At 42.7% G+C, this 16,326-nt stretch overlaps 1 protein-coding gene and 1 pseudogene across 11 annotated transcripts in view; both read right to left on the bottom strand.

Annotated features, from left to right (window-relative positions):
* TNRC6C (trinucleotide repeat containing adaptor 6C) overlaps window positions 1–16,326 on the bottom strand; it is a 154,216-nt gene that overhangs the window by 84,912 nt on the left and 52,978 nt on the right. The window lies entirely within an intron of this gene.
* On the bottom strand, window positions 1,113–2,087 carry LOC128570920 (NEDD8-conjugating enzyme UBE2F-like; annotated as a pseudogene).

The raw sequence follows: 16,326 nt of genomic DNA, 5'->3' as shown, positions 1-16,326 counted from the left end.
GCCTCAAAAGTAATACTGATGTTCTCTTCTTCAAACACACCTGAATCTAAGGACATCCTAAATAATAAAGGCTTACATAGAAATCTATCTTGTTATATTTCAGTGTTTTCATTTAGGAATAGAACACAGGAAGGTGATAGGAATTTAGCCTGATTTACTGATGGATTGTCAACAAACCGTTCTATTTTAAAAAAAAATCAAGACTGCAGCCATTTAATAAGTACATAGCTAATAAAGAACCTCAGCAAGCTGGAAACTTTGGCTACTCTTTGCCCTACAAACTTTAACTTTTTAAAAAATGAGGGTGACATCTGCTGGTGAAAAGGTAGATGTTAAAACTCTTCACATAAGAAAGTGCAGCCTTTTAAAACAGTTTTCTTTTCAAGGAAATAATTTTCTTTTAGCTAAATTTTTTAGGTTGCCTTATCATAATAGCACCAAATAGTTTATAAATTCCTGTGATTGTTTGTCCAAACCAACAGGCTACACTATGGACAGGAAGTTCAGACTGTCCCTTCAGGGACTCTGAGGTCTTTATTTAGAAGGAGAACCTTCTTTTTTTTTTTAAACAGGAGTCTCACTACCTTGCCCTGGGTAGAGTGCCATGGCATCACAGTTCACAGCAACCTCAAACTTTTTTTTTTTTTTTTTTTGATTTTTAAAAGCCAGATTCTTGTTGCATTTGGACAGAATGAATAATGTGTTTCATATTTTCTTTGTATTTCTCTTCAATAGTTGATTGACCCAAAATCTTTCTGTCTGCTCTATACAATGAAAACACAAACTGAATGAGAACAGAAAAAATAATTAAAGCATTGAATTGTACAAATTATAAATCTGTTCCAAAATATACTTACATTAAATAAAATACGCATTTCATTAAGAGATCTACAGTGGATGACTCTGTGCATTCTGGAAAGCTTCACGACACCTAGGCAGGGCCAACATTTATAGAAGAAGCAAAGAGAATTTGCATCCAATCACAGTTCGTAGCGGGTTTCTTTTTTTTTTTTTTTGTGGTTTTTGGCCAGGGCTGGGTTTGAACCCGCCACCTCTGGCATATGGGACCAGCGCCCTACTCCTTGAGCCACAGGCGCCGCCCCTGTAGCGGGTTTCTTATTGCCAATCTGCAAGTTACACTGAACACATCATTAGCGTCACTAGTGCAGGAAATCAATTTTGTTTGGGGAAAGGGTAAGCAAGCTCTAGCCTCAAATTTGAGTTCATTACAACTTTCAAGAATTTCACCAACAACCTATACAGTACAATTTCAAAAAAGTAAACATGTTAAGGTAAGCAGACAACTCTTTAGAAGCCCAGACACGTGTTCTTGCTGTGTTTACTTTGAACTCTCCATTTACAATGGGCAGTTATGAGGATGATCTCCTTCGGACAACATGGTTACAGGGCTGGGACAATCCAGAGGGGCTAAGGGAGCGTGAGGATGGGGAGCGAAGGGGCCACCTCTTGCTGCTTCACGTTGGAGACAAGCTGCGTCCAGTCCGTGGGCCTGCACGCGTCCCCTTCATCATCTGGCGTAGCGTTTGATGTAGTCGTCCACTTTGTTCCGGAAGTCCTCCTTGTCCCGCAGGTGATGCTCTGCAGCCTCAATGTTCAGTGGGTCATCAAAATTCAAAAGATCAGTAAACAAAGAGTTTAATCCCCAAACAACATCCTTCAGTGTCCGAGTGGGAGCCCAGCCAGTGCTGTCGATCGAGGACTCTCTCAGTAAACTTAGGCAAAATTTTACCTGTCTCTGTGATGTTGGGGTGCCAGATCCTGGTCAAGCATTTCACCTCGGGGGGCACCATGTTGTACGCATTGGGGACTTCAGTTTCAAACTGAAACTTTCCACCCTGGTAGTAACCCTCATCTGGGGTTATAGTTAGTTGAAAGCAATGAAGCTTGTTTGGATCAGGAAAATGCACTTTACATGTACAAGATAAATTAGCTTCAAGTTCTGCAACCTCTTTAACAAGCAACTTGTCTCTCATAGAAACCCTCCGAGTGGAATCCGATGCTGTGGCTGATGTCCGGGACCCTTTGAGACCATCATCGCGCTTCAGTTTGCTTGCCAGCGTTAGCATTACGGCTGCCTTTACCCTGAGCGCCTGCAGACAGGCGAGGCGGGCCGGCGCCCAACACCATGCCCGGCCTGGGCGGCGGGACGCGGCCCCTCACAGCCGCACCGGCTCCGGGACCGGAAGTGGCAGGGTGGGGACTCCAACCCCAAACTCTTGGGCTTAAGTGATTCTCTTGCCTCAGCCTCCCAAGTAGCTGGGCCTGCAGGCACCCACGACAACACTTGGTTATTTTTTGGTTGTAGTTGTCATTGTTGTTTGGCAGGCCTGGGGTGGGTTTGAACCCGCCAGCTCCGGGGTATGTGGCTGGCGCCTTAGCCGCTGAGCTACAGGTGTCAGTCAAGACAGAAGGAGCACCTTTTGAAACCTGTGTGCTAGATTAGTCATCTCTAATAGGGCTAGAGAGAAGGCCCATGCTGATGACCCGTCTCCTTAGTGTCTAGTCTCCCTTGTTGGCCCCTGGCCTCAAGGCCTGGTCACAGCCCATCTTCTCTTCCTCCCTAGCACTTTGTGCTGCTTGAACATCAAGGCCAGGTCCTTGGACTGTACCACCTATAACAGCAGAGGCCCCGACGGTGCTCCCTGGAGCTATGCTCTCCACACTTCTACATCATTCCAACCTCAGTCTGGCTTCCAGACTGCCACAGAGTCTCAGAAACAGGGATGAGCTCAACTACCTACTTCAGTGAATAAGTCCCATTGCTACTAAGAATTCGTCTTATTAATCTAATGTGGACTGCCAAGATCCTCTATTAAGTGTTGAAAACTTCTGTTCTTTGAAATCCTGATGCCACTTGGTTTCCTCGCTCACCCAAGGATCGTGACTTCTGAGACAGGGGATTCCTATTCATTCCACAAATACCAAAGCTTTCTACAGTCCAGTTGCTGTTCAAGGCTGGGGCTGTGTCAGTGAACAAAAAAGAAATTCCTGCTGTATGTGGCTCACATCCCAGCAGGGGGAAAAGATTAGCAATAAATATGATGCAGAAGTAATACACAGGGTCCAAAAGGTGTTGGGTGCTGTGAGAAGAGGAAGCAGGGCAGGGTAAACAAGGGCTCAAACTCACTGTCTTCTCATTTGATCTACATTCTCTTCATCCCCCACCCCCAATGTGAAATGTGTTAGAATCCTCACCTATCCACCTGCCCTCTTACTTGGAAAACATTTAATGAGTACCTGTTTTGTGCAGGCACCGGGAATACAGAGGAAAACAAACAGATACAGTTCCTGTTCTAATAGTTGGTAACAGAGTAAGAGATGGGCATTATCTTTAAAATGATTCCTTGAATATGAATACACAATCACACATTGTGGTAAACATAATAAAAGTGACAGTGGACAGTGGAACAAAAGAACCTAATTTAGTTTGGGGACTCAGAAAGCTCCACGAGGAAGTTAACAATAAAGCTGAGCCTGGAAAGGTGTGTTGGTGCTTGCTGGATAGAGCACACGTGTGGGTGCACTGTGCCTGCACACTCACCCCACTAGCCAAGGCAGCGCCTGGGAAGGCCCGGAAGTGGGAAAGAGCTTCTGGAGCTTAGTGCCCGAGGGGGAGCTGTCTGATATGAGGCTAGGGAGCTGGGCAGAGACCTTGAAGGATTTGGGGTTGAATCATGAAGCATCTGGGAGGGCCTAGGTAGATGGATACTCCATGGTGTCCCTGTCCTGGCTGTAGCACATGGAGAAGTGTAGAACTTCCAGTTTTTCAGGAGAAGCTCTAGGGAATGGCTCCTATGATTGCAAACCCATGGATGGTCAAGGGGCTATGACTGCCATTGGTTGTTTAAACTCAACAAACCTGTTGAGGTCCCTGGGACCCTGTGTAGGCTCTAGAGTCATGTGGAACCGCCCTCCTTGCTCAGCTCTGCAACCGGTGCAGGAAGCTGTCCTGGGAAGAGAAGCTCCCTACCTACCACGACCCACCTGACTTTCCTCACCAGGGACTGAACAGAGCAGGAAGCATGGGATGCCCAGTACACTGAGTTGTTTCCATCTTATTTAATTATTCAAGTCATACTACCAAGATAGCCTTTTCTTTAAAAATTTATTTGGAAATATTTAAGATGTACAAAAAGGCATAAAAGACCAAATAATCAAAAATCTACATGTACTCAATCTCCAGCTTAGGAAATAAAATGTCACCAATTCCACTGAACCCGTCCACTTGCCCCTCCATTATGGCATACTCCCCACCCCCCACCACAGATGGTCACCACATTAGGAAGGTTGGTCTTTCCTGTGCGCTTCTTCTGAGAGGCAGCCCCGTGGCTAAGACTATGGACTTAACTCAAAACTCAGCTCTGACACTAACTAGGGGTCCTGGGTAAGTCATTTAATTTCTCCATCCCTCCATTGTGCCACCTGTAAAACGTGGGTAAGTAGGGGATAAAATGGAGCTAAAAATACCTTACTACAGGGGTACTTTTTTTTTTTTTTTTTTTGAGGCAGAGCCTCAAGCTGTCGCCCAGGTAGAGTGCCATGGCGTCACAGGTCACAGCAACTTCCAACTCCTTTTAAGTGACTTTCTTGCCTCAGCCTCCCAAGTAGCTGGGACTACATGCGCCAGCCACAACGCCCAGTTTTGGTTGCAGCCGTCATTGTTGTTTGGAGGTCCTAGGCTGCATTCGAACCTGCCAGCTCAGGTGTATGTGGCTGGGGCCTTAGCTGCTTGAGCCACAGGCGTGGAGCCAATTCCCCATATTTAAACTCATTTGGCTTAAAACAGCTAGAGTGTTTTCTATATCCTTCAGCCAAAATCTGGTTAAGAACACAGGGTTTTTTAGGCAAATAGTACATTTAATCTTCCATCCACCTAAACAACATCAGAGTATGTGGTAAGAGCTACAAATGTTTCCTTCTAATGGGATTTACTGGTAAAGGGACTTACATAAAACTTTCAGCAGTAGTGAGGAAACTGCAGCTTTCTGATTTTAAGATCTTTCTTTTTTAGCACCAAGAGAGGGAAGAAAGCTTCATTTTTCTCTGCTGCACTGCTTTTAATGAAAGGTATGTAAAAATTGGATACAGTAAAAAGGTCCCACTTAAGGACCAGGAAGGCCACAAGTTTCCTTAAGGCAGGCCCCCCATCCATGGATGAATTAGAAAGGTGTATTTTAAAAAGTTACTTTTGGGGCTCAGCCCCAGTAACTCAGTGGTTAGGGCAACAGCACATATACCAAGGCCGGGGGTTCAAACCTGGCCTAGGTCTGCCAAAAACAACAATGACAACGACGACAAAAAATAGCAGGGTGTTGTGGTGGGTGCCTGCAGTCCCAGCCACTTGGAAGGCTGAGGCAAGAGAATTGCTTAAGCCCAAGCGTTGGAGGTTGCTGTGAGTTCTGACGCCACAGCACTCTACCAAGGGTGACATAATGAGGCTCTGTCTCAAAATAAATACATACATACATACGTTAATTAATTAAAGTTACTTTTTATAGATAAATGTTAAGTAACCTGGAGGGACATTTTACCTACACATTTAACACATCTTTCTGAAATTTGGGTATGCCTTATATATAGTGTGCAAATTTACTACAGTTCCTCATGAATGCTCCAACTCCATAAGGAAGACATTACTGAATCAATGATATGTCTTATGAATGGCATCAGCTCAGAACTTAGTTGTTTTTTTTTTATATAGTTTATGGCCAGGGCTGGGTTTGAACCCGCCACCTCCGACATATGGGGCTGGTGCCCTACTCCTTTGAGCCACAGGCGCCACCCGAGAACTTAGTTTTTGTATGATAAAGCACAGAACCCTTATGCACTACACAATGACAAAAAAGAAGAATATTCAAAAGTCATACATTAGTTCTAATCGGTTCAGTACATTCAAAGATTGAGTTTCTTGACATTTTAAATTTACTCAAATACTAGAGTTATTGCTTGCAATTTGACTATGTATAAGAGAACTACTCTCTTGTGCCAAAATAATCAGCGATTCTAAGGAATATTTTTGTTATTTCAATTTCTTCTGCAATCTATTCAGCAATAAACACTGTGGCATGAAGTTGCTTTAGAACAATGAGATGCAAGCAGCAGATCGCTCTGGGTGAGGAGGGTCCATCTGTTGTGTTTATTAGTAGTCCCCGTGGGATACAAAGCAGTGCCCGTCTGTTTGTTCAGTTGACGCTTCTGGCTGCTTTATCACCATGGCAACATTTGGTACCCAACGCAAAATGAGCACAAACTCATTAACTACAAACTACATTAACTTAGTGTCTGTTACTAATGAGAAATACTATTCAGAGGTATTTTCTATTCTAATGTCTTACAGTTACCTCTCTAAAAGGCACTAAATTAAATTAATGCTACTCTCAATACATCAGACTAGATAACATAAATGTTAAAAGACAGTAAGATTATTTTAACAATGACTACTAACAATAAGAGTCGTTTCATTAAAAGGTTACCATGTTTTGGCCCTTGGACACTTCTAAGAAAAATGTATTATTTAGCTTATAAGCAAGTATTTCTGAGTTTTTTAAGAAACAACAGCAGGATGACTTAGAAGACTGAAATAGAAAATGTTGGTTAACAGCACATGCTAAAGCAGAGTAGCCAAAATCAGCATTAATACACGCTGTTTTTCCAGAATCTTCTCAGTATGCAACATAAAGTACAGCGCTCCCAAGTGAGGCAACATGCTGGAGCAGACATGAAGGGTAAAGCAAGTTCACTGAGCGTCGAGCTTGTCAGTTCCCTCAACTCTTCCTGACTATGTCTCTTTTCCTGCTAAACCATCCTGAACTGAACAAGCTCTTACAACAGCAAATCCCCAATCTCATGAAACATGGGTTTATTGAAATTATGCCTCAAATGTGTTCGCCCAGGACATGCACGTTGCCTTCTATAGGCCTACCTGTATTTTCTTTAATAAATTGATAAACTATGAAACAGTAACTCTCAGACATTCCCTGGGCTAAAGTACAGAATTCTACAACCTGCCAGAAGAGGGAGCCCAAGTTAAATGACTCCGATACTCAGGAAAAGAAGGCTGTTGAGGGAGGAAAATCGGCCCTATTTCAAATTGAGTTTGAAAATCCCTATTATTTTTTCAGGAAAAAGAACATGACACCTCTATGATGGCCTGTGTGGAAGGCCAGTCGCCATCCCCCACTTAGGCCTCACCCCACCTCACTCTCCTCCTGCTGACTACTCACCTGCTCTTCCAGCCTTTTCTTTGTTTAGTTCTTGGAAAATGCCACAGTCCATCCTGCCTCTACATATACTGGTCCCTCTGGATGTGGGTGTAGCAAACGCTCTCTCTCTGTTCTGACCTAGTTCAGTTCAGCTGACCCTTCAGATTTGATTCAGCATCATCCAGGGATGCCTTCCTCAATTTCTAGCCTAGTTCAGATTCCTTTGTTTACTATCTCCTCGAACATTCTTTTCCTTCAGAGCAGCCATCTCAGCTAGTAAGCACATGCATCACTGTGATGGATATTTACATCCATTCCCTCACTAGCTCTAGGCTCCATGAGAGTGGGAAGAATATATGTATTTTACCATTTTCTCCCATAGCAACCAGCACAGTACCAAGCAATTAGTAGGTGCTTAATACCTGCTGGATCAAATGAACAGCCCGGTCAGTTTCTAAGTAACATTGCCATTTCCTCTCTACCCCCATCCCTTACTTGGTCTAACTGCCACCACTGCCTCTAGCCCTCTCTCCCCACCAGCTGCTTAATTCATCTTCAGTTCTGCAGATTCAGTGACCTTTCTAACGTATGCATCTCATGATGTCACCTTGTCACTTAAAACTCTCCAATGGCTCCCTCTAGAAGATCAAATCTAAAGTCCTTTAGAGGTTGTACAAGGACTCTGTAAGCCAGCTCTCCAGCTCCAGCTCCCTAGTTTCACCCTTTTTCTGGTAGGACAGCCAGTTAAGTGTTCAGTCTTGATGGTCTATGGATGGGTTTGGGAGGACTGGGATAAGGCACCTGTCCTTGGAGAGTTGTCCAGATCCAGAATGCAATTATCTCATTCATGTCAGTATTTTCCTTTCCCAGCTTTCTCACTTATTTTAAATAACAGTTTAGTTTTTCTTATAGAGATATAAATATTTAATGAAAAGATGACTAAACTTAAAATCTTTCAGGTGGAAGGTGTGGGATAAATAAATCACAGCACTCGGAACATTTTATTGCATTCATTTGCTCACACATTTGTTTATCTAAAATATCTCTTTGAGAATGTTTACTTCTCTATTTCTGCTATCTACTAAGTATTAACTGTTCATTTTATTAATTAATGGACTAACTACCCAACTCTAGGTAGCAAAACATGACTAATATTTAAATGACGTATGGTATTTTCTAACATCACTGTACTACAAGTAACTGTACAAGGAAAGAAGGGAAATGGTTGAGGCACGCAGACAACTAAGCTGCAGGGATGAGTCTTTCTGCCCAACTCCAGAGGCCAATTTAATATCAGAAACCAATCTGGAATAAGAAAATAAATAACAATAAAAAATGGGCAAAAGATTTGAACAGATGGCAAATAAGCACATGAAAATAATGTGCAACATTAATCTTGAGGGAAATGCAAATTAAAACCATACCAAGATACTACTACCTACATATGAGAATGGCTAAAATTAAAAAAAATGACCATACCTTGGGCGGCGCCTGTGGCTCAGTGAGTAGGGCACCAGCCCCATATGCCGAGGGTGGCGGGTTCAAACCCAGCCCCGGCCAAACTGCAACAAAAAAATAGCCGGGCGTTGTGGCGGGCGCCTGTAGTCCCAGCTGCTTGGGAGGCTGAGGCAAGAGAATCGCTTAAGCCCAAGAGTTAGAGGTTGCTGTGAGCTGTGTGACGCCACGGCACTCTACCCGAGGGCGGTACAGTGAGACTCTGTCTCTACAAAAAAAAAAAAAAAAAAAATGACCATACCATGTGTTGGATGTAGAAGTGTGAAATAGTATAATGAAATAGATATCCATTCTAAGACTTATACATGAATGTTCACAGAAGCTTAATTCACAATAGTTCAAAACTAGAAACCAATGTTCACGGATAGATGAACAGATAAAGAAAGATACACTCATATAATGGAATAGTGCTCAGCCATAAGAAAGTTTTTTTGTTTGTTTGTTTTTTTGAGACAGAACCCTACTCTGTCGCCCAGGCAAGAGTGCTGTGGTATCAGCCTAGCTCACGGCAACCTCTAACTCCTGGGCTCAAGATCCTCCTGCCTCAGCCTCCTGAGTAGCTGGGACTATAGGCTCCCACCATAATGCCTAATTAATTTTTTCTATTTTTAGTAGAGACAAGGTCTCACTCTTCCTCAGACTGGTATTAAACTGCTGAGCTCAAGCAATCCTCCCACTTTGGTCTCCCAGAATGCTAGGATTACAGGTGTGAGTCATTGCTCTTGGCCTAGGAACTAACTTCTAACATATAATGACACAGATGAATCTTGAAAGTGCTATATTGACTCAAAGAAGCCAAGAGTGCATAGTGTATGACTCTATTAAGATAATATTCTGTGGCTCAGGTCCCATAGCTCATTGAGCAGGGCGATGGCCACATACACTGAAGGTGGCAGGTTCGAGCCTGGCCCGGGCCTGCTAAACTACAATGACAACTGCAACAACAACAACAAAAATAGCTGGGCATTGTGGTGGGTGCCTATAGTTCCAGCTACTTGGGAGGCCGAGGCAAGAGAAACACTTAAGCCCAAGAGTTTGAGGTTACTGTGAGCTGTGACGCCACGACATTCTACCCAGGGTGACACAGTAAGACTCAAAAAAAAAAAAAGGGTAATATTCTTGAAAAGAAAAGCTTTTTCATTTTTGAGACAAGAGTCTTGCTTAGTTACCCAGGGGTCTTGCTTAGTTACCCAGGGGTTGTGCTGTGGCATAATACATAGCTCACAACAACCTCAAAGATCTGGGCTCGAGAGATCCTCCTGCCTACAGGTACCTGCCACCATGCCTAGTTAATTTTTCCTATTTTTAGTAGAGACATGGTCTCCAATTCCTCACCTTAGGTGATCCGCCCACCTAAGCCTCCCAGGGTTCTAGGATTATAGGCCTGAGCAACCGTGCCCAGCATAAAAACTCTTCAAGAATGACAGAAAGTAGATCGGCATTTGCCTCAAGACAGGGGCAAGAGAAAAGGATTAGAAAGGCACACAAGATACTTCATGAACAATGGGAGTTACTCTGATTGTGGGGATGGTTTCACAGGTGAATACATGCCAAAACTCACCAAACTGTTCTTTTGTGCAGTTTATTGTATGTTAATTATAAATCAATAAAGCTATTTTTCCTTTCCTTTTTTTTTTTTTTAGAGACAAGAGTCTCACTTTGTTGCCCTTGGTAGAGTGCCGTGGCGTCACACAGCTTATAGCAACCTCCAACTCCAGGGCTTAGGCAATTCTCTTGCCTCAGCTTCCTGAGTAGCTGGGACTACAGGCACCTGCCACAACGCCTGGCTATTTTTTTTTGCTTTTGTTGCTGCAGTTTGGCTGGACCGAGTTCGAACCAGCCTCCTTCGGTATATTGGGCTGACGCTGAGCCACAGGCGCCACCCTAAAGCTGTTTTTTAAAAAAGCACCAAGTGGGGCAGTGTCTGTGGCTCAGTGAGTAGGACGCCAGGCCTCATTTATCGAGGGTGACGGGTTTAAACCTGGCCCCAGCCAAACTGAAACAACAACAATAACAATAACAACAAAAAACAGCCAGGCGTTGTGGTGGGCGCCCATAGTCCCAGCTACTTGGGAGGCTGAGGTGAGAGAATCACCTGAGCCCAAGAGCTGGAGGTTGCTGTGAGCTGTGATGCCACAGCATGCTACCGAGGGCGACAAAGTGAGTCTCTGTCTCTAAAAAAAATAAAAAAACACCAAGAAATGAAACCAATCTGGGTAAATTTTTTTCTCAGAAAGCAGACCGTCAGCTTGAGCTCATGAGTTTGAGACCAGCCTGAGCAAAAGTAAGACCATGTCTCTACTAAAAAAAAAAAAAAAAAAAAATAGAAAAACTGAGGCAAGGCTCAGTACCCATAGCTCAGCAGTTAGGGAGCCAGCCACATACACTGGAGCTGGCGGATTCGACCTCATCCTCGGCCTGCTAAAACAACAATGACAACAACAACAAAAATAGCCGGGCATTATGGCAGGTGCCTGTAGTCCCAGCTACATGGGAGGCTGAGGCAAAAGAATCACTTAAGCCCAAGAGTTTGAAGTTGCTGTGAGCTGTGACACCATAGCACTCTACCAAGGGCTACATAGCAGGACTTTGTCTCAAAAAACAAACAAACAAAAACAAAAAATTGAGGCAAGAGGATTGCTTGAGCCCGAGTTGGAGGTTGCTGTGTGCTATGATTCCACTGCACTCTACCCAGGGTGACAGCTTGAGACTCTGTCTCAAAAAAAAAAAAAAAAAAAAAATGAGGAGGAGCAAGATGGCAGCCAAGTAACAGCTTCCTTACAACTGGGCATGGTGAAACTGGGGAGAGAAGACTCCAGGCATCTCTGGCTGGTGGGATCTGCCCAGAAACATCCATTTGGGGACCCAGGAAGTCAGCAAGAGACTTCTGGACCCCATGAGGAGGACAAAAGCAGTGGAGAACTGGCAAGTGGTTGCGTGTATTCGTTCGGTCTAATTCGTTCGGCAGCTGTAAGTACAGCAGCAGGGAGACTGCAAACTGGAATGGCCTTCCCTGTGAGCTGTTTGGAGTTTTTTTGGACTTGGCACTCAGTTGAACTATCTTGGGAGAACTTGGGCAAGAGTGCGGAGGAATTTAAATGTTGTCTAGGGCCCCGGACTGAGCCACTGAGCTGGACGGAGCTAATAGTGTTCGGCTGTGGGCCACGCAGTGCCATTATGGGAGAACTGCCCTGGCAAGCTCCGCCTCAGAGTCACAGAGCAAGGATCAGGTGGGAGACCTTGGGCGAGTAATCTAGTGACTGAGCAGCCTAAAGGCAGGGACTGAGACCACCTTACACTCCTGGCCCTCGGGGTATAGAGTGAGACCGGTTTTGGCACACTGGGTAAATGGACAGCCACTTCAGGAGTGATCCCAGAGACAAGTGCTTTCCTGAGAAAGCTTCTGTTTAGCCAAAGTTAGCAGTTTAAGTGTCTTTTACGCAGGCTGAGGAGAGATTTACGCTCTCCAACCTGCGGGGTTTGAGCAATCAGCAGAGGCCTCCAGTCTCCATCTCGTACAGCCCCGTGTCAGCATTGCGATTAATATCACATACTCCAGATCACCTGCTGCCTAGACAATATTCAGCAAGATATATATACTGCTTTGATTTTGGTTTTTGTTCGTTTGGTTTTTTTTATTGTTTTAATTTTTAACATTTCCCCTCTAGATTTTCCCCCTTTTTTCTTTCTTTTCTTCCTTCATTTTTCCAGTTTAAATATAATTTTCCATTGTTGCCTTCTTTAACAATTAGAACTTCATTTTTGCTAGTGTTTCTACCTCTATTATTTGACTTTCCCCCCAATTTTATCCCATAAAGCATTTCTGTTTGCTTATTTTGGTTTGAATTATAGCATTTTTGTCTTTCCTCTCTACTTGGTGGAGGTGGGGTAATGTGTCCAAACAGGCTAGCAAAGAGCTGCTGACCTCAAGGGAACCACTCAACCTGGCACCCCCAGAGGTTGGGGGTTTTTAAGCCTGGGTCAAAGTACTCTACTGCACACCTATTTTACTCCTGTCTCCCTCTTTCTGTGCTTCTCTTCTTTTTGTCAATATTCCCTTTTACTCATCCCCTCTCCTTTCTCTTTTTTCTTTCTTTTTTCCCTTTTTGCTCTTCAACCTTCTCATCCTTCTGGTCTGGTACTAAAAGGACTCATCGAAACCCTAGTCCAGAGGCACGGTAACTTAAAGAGCAAGAACAAGTAGAAGGAAAATGAGGGCAAGGAAACAGATAAAAGAAAGCACTCATGAGGAAGAATCAGCAGAAAAATCCTGGCAACATGAAAAACCAGTCCAGAGCAACTCTCCCAAGGGACCGTGAGGTAGCTACTGCAGAGGATTCCACCTATAAAGAAATGTTAGAAATGACAGAAAGGGAATTTAGAATACAGATGAAAACAATGAAGGAAATGATGGAAACAATGAAGAAAACTGCTGATAAAGTGGAAAATAGCCAAAAGGAAATCCAAAAACAGAATCAAATTAGAGATGAACGATATGAAGAATATAGAAAGGATATAGCAGAGCTGAAGGAACTGAAGCAGTCAATTCTGGAACTTAAAGATGCAATAGAAAGTATCAGCAACAGGTTAGACCATGCAGAAGAAAGAATCTCAGAGGTAGAGGACAAAGCTCTTGAGATAACTCAGTTAAAGAAGCAGAAAATAAGAGAGAGAAAGTAGGATGTTCACTGATAGAATTGTGGGACTTTATGAAGCATTCAAACACATGAGTTATAGGTATCCCAGAAGGGGAAGAAGAATGCCCCAGGTGAATGGAAGCCATACTAGAGAATATTATAAATGAAACTTTCCTAAAGATCACCAAAGATTCTGACACACTCCTTTCAGAAGGATATCTGACCCCAGGTCGCCTCAACTCTAATAGAGCTTCTCCAAGACACATTGTGATGAACCTGTCCAAAGTCAAGACAAAAGAAAAGATTCTGCAAGCTGCCAGGAGTAAGTGCCAGTTGATCTACAGGAGCAAATCCACCAGGGTGACTGCAGACTTCTCTAATGAAACTTTTCAAGTAAGAAGACAATGGTCATCTACCTTTAATATACTTAAACAGAAAATTTCCAGCCCAGAATTCTATATCCTGCTAAGCTAAGCTTCAAAATTGACAGAGAAATCAAATCATTTACTGATAAACAAACAATGAGGAAATTTGCCACAACAAGACCAGCTCTGTAGGAAATACTTCAACCTGTTATACACACTGACTCACAATGGATCAACAGCATAGTAACAACTCAGAAATTAAAGAACAGAACCTAACTTCCACAATGATACAAAAGATAAAACTAAGCAATGGACTCTCACAAAATAAGATGAACAGAACACTACCACACTCATCAATTATCTCAATAAATGTTAACGGCTTGAATTCCTCACTGAAGAGGCATAGATTGGCTGACTGTATTTAAAAAACAAGCCATCCATTTGCTGTCTGCAGAAAACACACCTAGCTCCAAGAAAGAAATTAAAACTCCGAGTTAAGGGGTGGAAGACAATTTTTCAGGCAAATGGAATTCAAAAGAGGAGTTGAAATCTTATTTTCAGATACATGTGAATTTAAAGTAACTAAAGTCAAAAAAGACAAAGATGGTCACTTTATATTGGTCAAGGGAAAAATACAACATGAAGACGTTTCAATTCTATATATTTATGCACCCAACTTAATTGCTCCCAGATTCTTGAAACAGATCTTACTCAGTCTGAGCAACATGATATCCTATAACACCATAATAACAGGGGACTTTAACACTCCTCTTACAGAGCTGGACAGATCCTCTAAACAGAAATTAAACAGAGATATAAGGGATTTACACAAGATGCTAGAACAACTGTGCTTGATAGACATTTATACAACATTCCATCCTAAAGAATATACATTCTTCTCATCACCCCATGGAACATTCTCCAAAATTGATCATATCCTAGGACACAAAACAAACTTCAACAGAATCAAAAGAACTGAAATTTTACCTTGTATCTTCTCAGACCACAAGGCACTAAAGGCGGAACTCAACTCCAACAAAAATGTTCAACCCCACACAAAGGCATGGAAATTAAACAACCTTCTGTTGAATAACAGTTGGGTGCAGGAAGAAATAAAAGATGAAATCATTAACTTCCTTGAGCACAACAACAATGAAGACACAAGCTACCAAAACCTGTGGGATACTGCAAAAGGAGTTCTGAGAGGAAAATTTATTGCTTTAGATGTCTACATTGGAAAAACAGAGAGTGCATCAATACTCACAAGCCATCTTATGGAACTGGAAAAAGAAGAACAATCTAAGCCTAAACCCAGCGAAAGAAAAGAAATATCCAAAATTAAATCAGAGATCGATGAAACTGAAAACAAAAGAATCATTCAGAAAATTAATGAAACAAGGAGTTGGTTTTTTGAAAAAATAAATAAAATAGATATATCTTTGGCCAGACTAACTAGAAATAGAAAAGTAAAATCTCTAATAACCTCAATCAGAAATGATAAAGGGGAAATAACAACTGATACCACAGAGATACAAGAGATCATCTCTGAATACTACCAGAAACTCTATGCCCAGAAATTTGACAATGGAAAGGAAATGGATCAATATTTGGAACCCACCCTCTCCCTAGACTTAGGCAGGAAGAAACAGAACTCCTGAACAGACTCAATTTCAAGCACTGAGATTAAAGAAACAATAAAAAAGCTTCCAACAAAAAAAAATGCCATGGTCCAGATGGCTTCACACCAGAATTCTACCAAACCTTCAAGGAAGAGTTTATTCCCATACTGCAGAAATTATTCCAAAAAACTGAGGAGGAAGAAATCTTCCCCAACCCGTTCTATGAAGCAAATATCACCCTGATGCCAAAAGCAGGAAAACACCCAACTAAAAAGGAGAATTTTAGACCAATTTCACTAATGAATATAGATGCACAAAATCCTAGCCTCAACAAAATCATCAAAAAAGTCATACATCATAATCAAGTAGGCTTCATCCCAGGGATGCAAGGCTGGTTTAACATACGCAAGTCCATAAACATTATCCACTGTATTAACAGAGGCGAAAACAAAGACCATATGATCCTTTCAATAGATGCAGAAAAAGCATTTGATAAAATCCAGTATCCTTTTCTTTTTTTTTTTTTTGTAGAGACAGAGTCTCACTTTATGGCTCTCGGTAGAGTACCGTGGCCTCACCCAGCTCACAGCAACCTCCAACTCCTGGGCTTAAGCGATTCTCTTGCCTCAGCCTCCCGAGTAGCTGGGACTACAGGCGCCTGCCACAACGTCCAGCTATTTTTTGTTTGCAGTTTGGCCGGGGCCGGGTTTGAACCCGCCACCCTCGGGATATGGGGCTGGCGCCTTACCGACTGAGCCACAGGCACCGCCCCCAGTATCCTTTTCTAATTAGCACACTGAAGAGTATAGACATAGATGGCACATTTCTTAAACTGATTGAAGCTATCTATGGCAAACCCACAGCTAATATTTTACTGAATGGAGTAAAACTGAAAGCTCTTCCTCTTAGAACTGGAACCAGACAAGGTTGTCCTCTGTCACCTTTACTATTCAACATAGTGCTGGAA

This window comes from Nycticebus coucang, chromosome 18 (genome assembly GCF_027406575.1).
Source record: "Nycticebus coucang isolate mNycCou1 chromosome 18, mNycCou1.pri, whole genome shotgun sequence".
Classification (NCBI taxonomy): domain Eukaryota; kingdom Metazoa; phylum Chordata; class Mammalia; order Primates; family Lorisidae; genus Nycticebus; species Nycticebus coucang.
This window is presented reverse-complemented; position numbering and strand designations above follow the sequence as displayed.